A 9,528-nucleotide genomic window follows, 5' to 3' on the forward strand; every position below is an offset into this window, starting at 1 on the left:
CCAGAACTGTCTCTACTGTGCCTTTCCACCAGTGCCCCTGGAGTATTCCTGCTGTCCTGAACCCCACAAGCAGCGCTGTCTTGCAGGGCTCAGGGGGCATGGCCTGCGCTCTTCCAGGGTCACCTGCCCAGGGACTCCTCCTGTGAGACCCCTCTGATGGAGGCAGGGACGCTTTTCTCTCCCCTCTGAATTCACACTGCCCCAGCCCCATCCCCAGAGCCCCAGCCCTCCTCTTCATGCAGTGCTGCCTCAACCCCTGTGCACACCAGCCCCTGCCTCCCCTCTGCAGCACGGGCAGCGGGAGCCAGCGGGCAGGGATTGATTGCTCTGCTCCCAGCCCGCTCTCTGAGGAGGAAGATGAAGCCCAACAGTCTAAATATAGGCCAGCCTAACAAAGGCAAAGGCAGTGGGAGGGGTAGAAATTCGTCAGGAAAATGTGCTCTCCGTGGCTCAGCGATGGGTGGCTGCTTTCCCGAGGATCAGGGAAGTGGACACGGAAAGTTCCTACCAACAATAATCCAACAAAGCAAAGGGAAATTAAAAAAGGAGCCTCATTTTAAAACTCTCTCATTTCCAGCTGCGCAGAGGGCTGAGGGAGACAGATAAATGCAGATCCGGCCAGAGGGGACCAGGGCATGGCTCAGGTCTGCAGGAAGATTTAGGGCCTTGGAGTTTGAAGGCAGAGCTTGGTCATCACACAAGGAAAGAAAAATTTCTGGGAATGGATATCACGTTAAACAATGTGCTTCAATAAGTGCTTTACGCTTTAGAGGTGGAGAGAGAACAGTGAAATCCCCTGTAAGGGCTAATTACTGCAAATTCCTTTTCAATAAAACAAGACAAAAAATCCTCTCTTAACGGAAAAATCCATTTAAGGCTCAGATGAGGTAACTGAGGTTCATGTCCTCAGCGCATCGTTAGTGCAAGTCAAATGGGCTTTCCTCCCAGCTTGACAAGACCAGCCCAGCCTCCGCAGAGGGAGCTGCTGGTGTGAAGCTGAGGTGTTGGGTTGTGAGTCTGCAAGTGAAGGTGATCCCTAGGGACCAAAATCCCAGGCTAAAAGCTTTCTGGTGCTTATGGAAGAGGCCATGCCGAGCATCATGGTGAAGCCCTTCCTTTTGACTGTGGCAGGATGCAGGCAGGGGTTGAGTGAACAGCAGCAGATTGCAGGCATCAACACTCAGGGGTCCGGTAGATCTGGTCTCAGGACATGGTAGTCCCCATGGTGCCTTGCCAGTGGTGCCAGATATTCTGTTGTGCCACTGACACAGTGATGGGAAGGGACAGCAGGAGCTCCCCACTCTGTGGTACAAGGTTCCCCCTGCCCCGGTGACCGGGGTGCCCCAATAGCTCTGTGTGATCTCTATCACCTCTTGCAGTCCAACCCAATTAAACTAAATAAAGGAATTAGGACTGGGTTCACCTCTGTCCCTCATACTCTGTGTTTCCCTGTGATTTGAAATGGGGCCAGTTTGGTGGATTTCTTGCACATGGGAGCAATATATTGAATTACATGTATGTCCAGTGCTTAGGAGAGATACATTTCTTTTCCACATGTTCATGCAGCTGCGTGACCCCAGGAAACCCAACAGTGGGGTCTGTCTTTGGAGACAAATAGGGATTGTTTTGTGTGTGTGTGTAAATGCTCCCTCCCCCTCCATTCTCCCCAGCCTGTGTGTCTGTGTGAGCGTGTATGAGGGGGAATTCTTCCCCACCGAACACATTCACGTCCTACTAAAGCCAAACAGCATAAGCACAGGATATTTATTCACCACAAACCCACAGGGTGGAAATGCAGCACTGGAGGGGTGCTTGGTGACCCCTCGGCCAGGAGACCTGCCTGCTGCCTGGCCTTGGCCACCTGGGAAGGGGTGGGAGGCTCCTGCTGGGAGCTGACAATGACAAACCTGCAGGCAAGTCTGCTGGGGGGTTCTTTGTGCCACTTTGACCAGACCTGAATGGTCACACAGCCACCGCTACCCTCCCTCTTGTTACCAATGCCTGATGCTTCCTGTATGCTGGGATAGGCAGAGGGGCAATGAGGAGAGCAGGGATGTGGGATGTTCTTGGCAGTGGGATGCTCTCGGCAGCGGTACCCCCCAGCGCTGCCTTATCACAAGCTGCCTGCCTGCATCCTTGGCTGGGAGCACAGGTTTGGCTCAGCATCCATGACCGGTGGGGACCTGCCAGCATAGCCCATAGGAATGGGACCCTGCCCAGTAGAAAAGGAGGAGAAATCCACGTTGTATAAATCAACCTGGGAGTGACTGTGGTGTGTCTCAGCTGCTGGCATTCAAAGGGACCTGTCTTTTTCATCCCCCGTGCTGTCACTCAGCATCCTGCAAGACCATCCAGAAAGGAAGGAGGCTTTGTTGATAAGATCTGGGGCTTGTAAGAAAATAAAAGCAGAGGGTGGGATGGAATTTCTTCTTGGTTTTGTTTTGTTTTTTTTTTGTTGTGTTTTTTTTTTTTTTTGTTGGTTTTTGTTTTGTTCTAAAGAAAAATGTAGGGTCAAGAAAAATGTTTATATGGTAGAAACCTGTTTGATGTGGAGTATTGCTACCCAAACACATCATTCCCAAGCAGCATGCCCAGCTGTTTGCTGAAATCTAGATCTGTAACAGCACCTTTGCAAGCTCGCTTCCCAAGCACTAACTTGAGGAAAACTCTGGGGAAGCTTGGGGATAGTACCTGAGCCTCCCGGGTACATCAAACACTGATGGACTACAGTGCCAGTTCTGGAGTGATGCAAGGTCAAGGATCACACGTGCCCTTGGGTCCTGTTCCCAGCTCCCCAGAGGTACCAAGCTCCAGCTAAAGCTCCCTAGCACTGTGGTGATCTAATACAGCCACCCCAGCACTCCTAGCATCCCTGCCAAGTCCCAGCAAGGCTGCTGTGGTCCTGGTCAGAGCCTGGGACAAGGAGGGCAGGTATCACCCCAGCCTGGGCAAGGGACCTTACACTGCTCAGCAGCCCTGGGGGTGGCCAAGGACTAATGAGATTAGCTCCCAAGCTTCCAGAGCTGCCAGAGGAGGAGCCTCCCCGACCACGTTATCGCTGGCACAGCTCTTGTAGTGCTTGTCTATAAATAGGAGTTTTAAAGCAAGGCAATTAATCATGATGCATGCTACTGTCTGGATGAGCTTATATTGGTTTAACAGCATGGATGTGAGTCCAGCATCTACTGCGAGATTTACAAGCCCAGCCTACACAGACAGACATGAGTTTAAGGCTCATTCCAAGTGTTGCTTTGAGGATGTAGTGTGAGTGTGGGTTATTCTGGTTTAACGAGTTATCCCATATCAGCTGAGCTGTGCTAACTAGCTGCACGATGCACTGAGCCTGTTGCAGCTTGGGCAGCCGAAGGCACCCAGACAAGCCACTGTCACGGTTTACCTGCTTGATCTGGCATTTGCAGCAGGCTCAGAGTCTGCATAGAATTCCATGTCATCATCAAGCTGATGAGCAGTACTATTTTAAGCAGGGGCAGCCTGCAGAGATCCACCTTGCCCTCTCTAAACTGAGGCAGTTTTGTGTGGGGACCTGACCCGAGCATTCTGTAAGCCACAACTTTGTCCAAACCCTGCACCCCATCAACACTCACTTCTTTTTGTTCCTAAGCAAGGAAAGGGCTCATCCCTGTCCCTACCAAAGGTGGGGCAGTGTTTTCTCCTCCTCTTAACCCTGTCAATGATACCTTCAGGGCCACCCTTGTTCCTAAAAGGAACAGAAGCCAGTCCTGCAAAATGTTGCTATAGCAAAGCAGTGTGCATGTAGTCCAGCCATGTCTGCATGCCAGAGAAGGTGCCACCAGGCTGCATGGACCCTCCAGCAGGTACTGTCCCCCTCTGTGCTACCCACAGGTGAGCTGGCTGCTGCAAGTGCTGTGTGTATTTGAGGAGATGAAAGAGCCCCTGCTTGTGACTGGCCAGGCTTGAGGATGCTTCTCCCTTCGCTGGGGCTGGTGGCAGTCGTGCTGGGCCCATCCTGGTGGGAAGCCGCTGCTAGCTGATGGTACAGGGAGGGCCATATTGGTTTCAGTCTGTTCTGCAAAACACTAACCAGCATGTGCAATCTGTGATCCCCCTGCTTGACGAGAAATGCTAATTGTGTGAGAAGGACCTGCCAACAGCCCACAGTATTCAGCGTGAAGGCGGTTTATTAGTATTATTACTATTGTTCTGGCAGCTGCAGAACAGCCAGCCTGGTTCGCCATGGCTGAGGAAAGCGAGCAGGGCGGAGGAGAGGCTTCTCCTTGCCAGGATCATCCTGCAGCCATGGGGCTGGTGCGGGAGGAGGCTGGGACTGTGCCTGGTGCTCTGCGGCTGTCTGTACCCAGTTACTCCCCCTGGAAAGGATCCTGCCTGCCCTCCCCTTGCCTGTGTTGTAGGGGAGGGGCAGGAACAGCGTTTCTCCTTGGGCTGAAAGTGTCAGTTTTGCATAAAATATGAAGTGAAAATCCCTCCCCATTCATTTACTGCCTTGTCTGCCAGCACCTGCCAGTGCCCATGCCCGCATCCCGCTGCTTTCCAGCCCAGCAAGGATCAGGGGCTGTTCTGGATGGATCAAGGTCTCCAGGACAGGGATGCTCAGGCAGATACACAGACCCACTGTGCCAGGGGACCTCTCCTGTGGCATGTGGTGGATGCAGGACATGGGGTTAGTATCTTCTCTGCAGCCATCCCCAGCGAGGGGCTGGTTTTTGCCTGCTCAGGGCACCTTGCAGGCTCCTGCCTGCTGGGGATGGGGAGGGCAGAGAGGAAGGTGAGGGGAGACATGGGAGGAGGATTTCTTTGCTCAGCCCTGAACAGCACCAGGAGAAGAGATGCCTTCAATTCTCAGTAATCCCACTGAGCTGAAAAAAAACTAGAGACAGACACAATGACTCTGGCTTGATTTAAAATCAGAGCAAAACCTGCACATGGTGTGAAATCACGGTGGCTTTCCTGTTCTTTGTAGGAGAATATCAAGGATCTGTTTTGCAAAATCATCCTGACTTCTCACCTGTGGGCCTGGGAAATGTTGATGGATTCGGTGTTTCTCTTTCTTCTTTGGCCTTGCTAATTTGCAGAAAAGGAACCAGATAAAGTTGGATAACTTTGAAATAGAAAGAGAGAAAGAAGACGTCCCAGGCAGCCAGCTCCTAATACTCCCCCTCCTGTTCCAGAGAATAAATGAAGTGCTCTTCATTCCCGACTCGTCTGCCACCCTCCACTGAGTCTGTCATGGACTCATCTGTGTATAAATTAGCTTTTCACAGTAATGCCATGTAAAATTATTTCTGTCATCCTTTTATCTGACCAGTTTATCTCATCAGCTTGTCAGTCTTAATTCTCCAACCTTTCTCTCCTCTCCTTGGCAGGAGCCACCTGAGCTGCCCCGGCTCCTTCAGCGGCAGCTCTTGGGGTGTTTATCAGGGTGGCAAACACCTACTCACACAGCAACGCCTGCTGCAGCCGGCCAAACGAAACGGTTCACAACACGCCTGTGTGCTGGCACGATGGAGTGGAGCGGCACAAACACCGCCATTTTCAGGCCGTTATTTATTGTTCAGACTTAGGCAATGACATTTATCGGGACTGGCGCGTGGTAGGTGACCCACTGCTTGGCGTCTGAGACGGGCTGCGCGTGGTCACATCGGCTGCGTGGTATTTTCTCCTGACAGTAATGTTTTTGCATTCCGGCTTCTTCTGTGAAGGCTGATGGAAAAAGCATTTCTATTGTCTGGGACTCTTTGTGCTCACTTGCACGAGCGCTGCTGGAAAGGGAACCCAAAGGGGATGCAGCTGGAATATATTAATTAGAGATTCCAGATGAATAGTCACCCAAGCCCTTTCACCACCTTGTCTCGGCTCCGCATGTCCCACTGCTTTTGCAGAGGGCGGGAGGAAGGCACATACCCCCTGTGCACACCGTGAGGGCCAGGACGCAGAATGTGGCTCTTGGCAAGGGTACCGAGTGCCCCAAGGGATGGCCACGCTGCATCCAAGCACCCAGAAGCTGACTCTGAGTCCTTTAAAGCAAGACTGCACCCACAGCCTTGCCTTCACATACCACACCTATGCTAAGGCTTTGCTCTCACTGCGCAAATTCCTCCTTCCTGCCTGGTGGACCCTCTCACCCACTATCCTTCCCCTCCTTCTTTCCTATCACCTCTGGGTTTTTCTGTTATCTGTGAAGCTGTAGGGTTGGAAAAATTCCTTTACTCCAGAAAACCAGAGGTACAGACCCCCCTCCGCCCTGGAGGTGCACGTGGTGCTCTGCCATGGCATTGGGTGTCTTCATGGCTCTGCAGTGTCCCACCCTGCTCCCCTGACCTGCTCCCTGATGGCCAAGGATGCACCCTCTACCCATGCAGCTCCTGCTCCCATCTCCCTTCCATGTGCTGTTGTGCTTTGATTTTTAGCAGTTGGTTGTGACTACTGGTTCCCCACATTGTTATCTGTTCTCTTTCGCTCAAAGAAATATTGTGGGTTGTAATTCTGTCTGCTACATCTTGTGAATATTTCTGGACTCTGAAGTTTCCCGGCTCCAGATGTTCTGGCCAGACCAGAGGAAAAAACCCAAAAAACCTCAGCATTAATAAAAACCTTTTGAAAATAAAAAGTCATATTGCGCAGTAGTGACATCATATCCGTGAAATATGACCTTATGATGTCACAGCTGTGAAATGAAGGATGATTGTTTCTTTTTGGCAAATGCCGCCTGTTTGGGCCAGACCTGTTAAATAAATGCACATGTACTATAAATATGTATATTAAACCCAGAAGTTGTGAATGCTGCCTTATGGTCACCTGGGTCAGGAAACCTGATGGAGAAAGCTGGTGATGGGCTCTCACCCCCCTCAAGCAGACATCGAGCAGCCTTGGGGTTTTACTTTGCTCCCCTCTAAGTGCTTGCTCTGCATTGCTGCTGGGGGCAGACTTTGTGAGGCTGTTGTTCAAAGCCAGGATGGTGTGTGGATGGCTCCATGCTGGCCAGCAGAAATGGCCTGGGGACCTTTGAGGCTCCAATGGTCCCACTGTTCCTAGCCCACAGCTCAAACAGAAGTTCATGCCAGGCACTGTTGGAAAACACCCCCCACCAAACCACTTACACCTCAAAGCCTACAGATTCAGTTACCCTCCTCATTACCTTAACAAGACTGGCTGCAAACATTACTGCCTTGGCTATCTTCTCTTTCACAATGTATTTAAGGTATTTGAAGCAACAGTCTATAAAATATCTGCACCAAACTGCCCAGCGGCCGTAATCTTGAAACTCCCTGGCACTGCAGCGATGCAGTCTCTGTTACACGTGTGCTTTCCTCACCACGTATCTATTTTACATGTGTGTGCAGTCCCCTTTATGAAGCAACATGCTGCCATGCCATGGAAAAGGTCTATTTTTTCCATATGGGCTGTGCTGACAGTGTCAAGCTTTTAGTTTAAGCTCCCAGCATGCTTTTTTAATTTGTCCTTTCCTCTTTCCCTTTTAGTCCTATTGTTCGCAGAGGAGTTTGTACCATTAAGAATGTGCAAAGCAGGAGGGTGATGTCTGCTGAGGTGTTGATAATTGATACCCTGAGTGACGTGATGCTATCTGGGAATTTAATACTGATTCTTGTTCTTGCTTGATCAAAACAGAAACATTTATTTATGTATTTATTCATTCCTGAAGATGGAATGGGATTTGATGCGACATTTCAATTCCAGAAGTTGGGGGGGGGAAATTGCCTTTGAATTTGCCAGGAAGATTTTGTTTTGATACTCTGAAAAGGAAAATTTCCTTGTCTTCTCACTTAACATGGGCTTATGTTTCCAAAAATATGCCAATCATAATAAAAAAAGTAGAAGGAGGAAAGGCAAAGGTTGCAGCAGAGATGAAAAGTTGGGACCAACCTGAACCGTTTTGCTTCACTTAAGGCAGTGAAAAGGGTATTACTACTTTTTAGCCCAACGCAGATTATTATTATTTTTTTTAGTCTGAATTTTTACCTGGCAGGAAACTGTTTTTTTGACAGCTTTAATCAGAAATAAAAGATCTGATCATTCAGTGAGGTGGAACATCACTTCAAAACGCAGCGCAAGAGAGGTGGATGCAAGTACTGGTGTGCTGGGATGCCTTGGAAATTTAAAGAGTGATCGGAGGCAGCACTGCCAGAGGAAGTTAAAGGGGCGCGCAGCACTGGGGATTCTTTCAGGCAATGATTATGAGTCTTCAAAAGGCAGGTGTTTAATTCTAGTCTGTATAAAACAGGATAAACCATGGTGGAAAACAGAGCGATTATACCCCAAAACAGCCTCTTCCACCTCGCAGCCCCACACGCTTCTGCCATAGATAGGCAGGGTTAGCTCCTGGTCTGGAGGGTGAGGAAAAGGGGGCTCGTCAGCTCCCCCCTCCTCAAGATACTTGGCAAAGCCGGAGTAGGAAACTCAGCTGCATTCATACCCTGCAGACACGGTGGCCGGCAGCCAGCTGTAGACATGTGGCACAGGGAATGGGAACAGCAGTGGGGAACCCCAACCAGCGCCGGCCGCAGCCAAAGCGGCGATGGGGCCATTGTCTGCGGCGGCTGGTGCTCGCACTGTGGTGGGCTGGAAACCTGAAGAAATTCACTTCCCCCTCACCCCCGACATTTATATAATATGAGCCTGAAAACAGCTCAGAAATACCCTGCAGGCTCCCCTTCTTGGGCTATTTCTGTATGTCGCATCCAGTCAAAGGCAGAAAAAGGCAATGGGGTGAACGTGTCCCCATAAGGCTTCCTGACAGCCCCGGAATATCCATGTGCACCCCACAGCACCCAGCAAGGGATCCCACAGCACCCCTGAGAGACAGAGCTCTTTTGCCAGCAGCTGCACTTTCCATTATGAACTGGACTGGAACCTGGATGAGTATTTCCCTGAGCTGGAGAAACACATTCTGCTTTGCAGCCGGAAAACGGGGCCCCAGCTGCCTGTCAAGGCGAAGCTGAGGAGGGGTGTGGGGATGGGCTGGGGAGCCCGTGGTGGAGCTCAACCAGCCTCGCAGGGTCCCTGAAAGAAAGCAGGCCTGTGAGGTGTGGAGGGAGATCTCACAGCTTTGCAGTGCTGAGGAACCAGAGCCGACGTATCTTATCCATGTGGAGCCTGTGGAGCAGCCCCAAACCTTCCCCGGTGACATGTATCGCTGCCTGTGCTGGGGAAAAACCCACCACTGCTGGCTCTTGGCAAGCAGGGATGGAGGTAACTGCCCTGAACACCCTCCCTCCTGCATGGGGTGTGTTGCAGGGGGCTCTTGCAGAGTCAGGCATTGCCCCCAGTTCTAACCCCAGCCTCAGTGCAGCCCAGGCAAGCCGAGCCACCCCTGGAGCCAGCCCTTCCCACACCGCCTCTGACCAGGAATTTCTTGTTCATGCACGGAAAAAAGGCTTTTGCTTGAATGATGTCCTGGGACTTTATTTTCCAGGCTTGACTCATTCATTGGAAGGAAAGCGGGGTGTCTAAAACAGGGGATATTCTGCAGGCTTCAGGAAGAAAAACGCCTGATCCTTCCATCAATCCATC

The sequence above is a fragment of the Neopsephotus bourkii genome, unplaced genomic scaffold (assembly GCF_033783945.1).
Source record: "Neopsephotus bourkii isolate Nb327-2 ecotype Australia unplaced genomic scaffold, CSIRO-AGI_Nbou_v1 NB_1067, whole genome shotgun sequence".
Lineage (NCBI taxonomy): Eukaryota > Metazoa > Chordata > Aves > Psittaciformes > Psittacidae > Neopsephotus > Neopsephotus bourkii.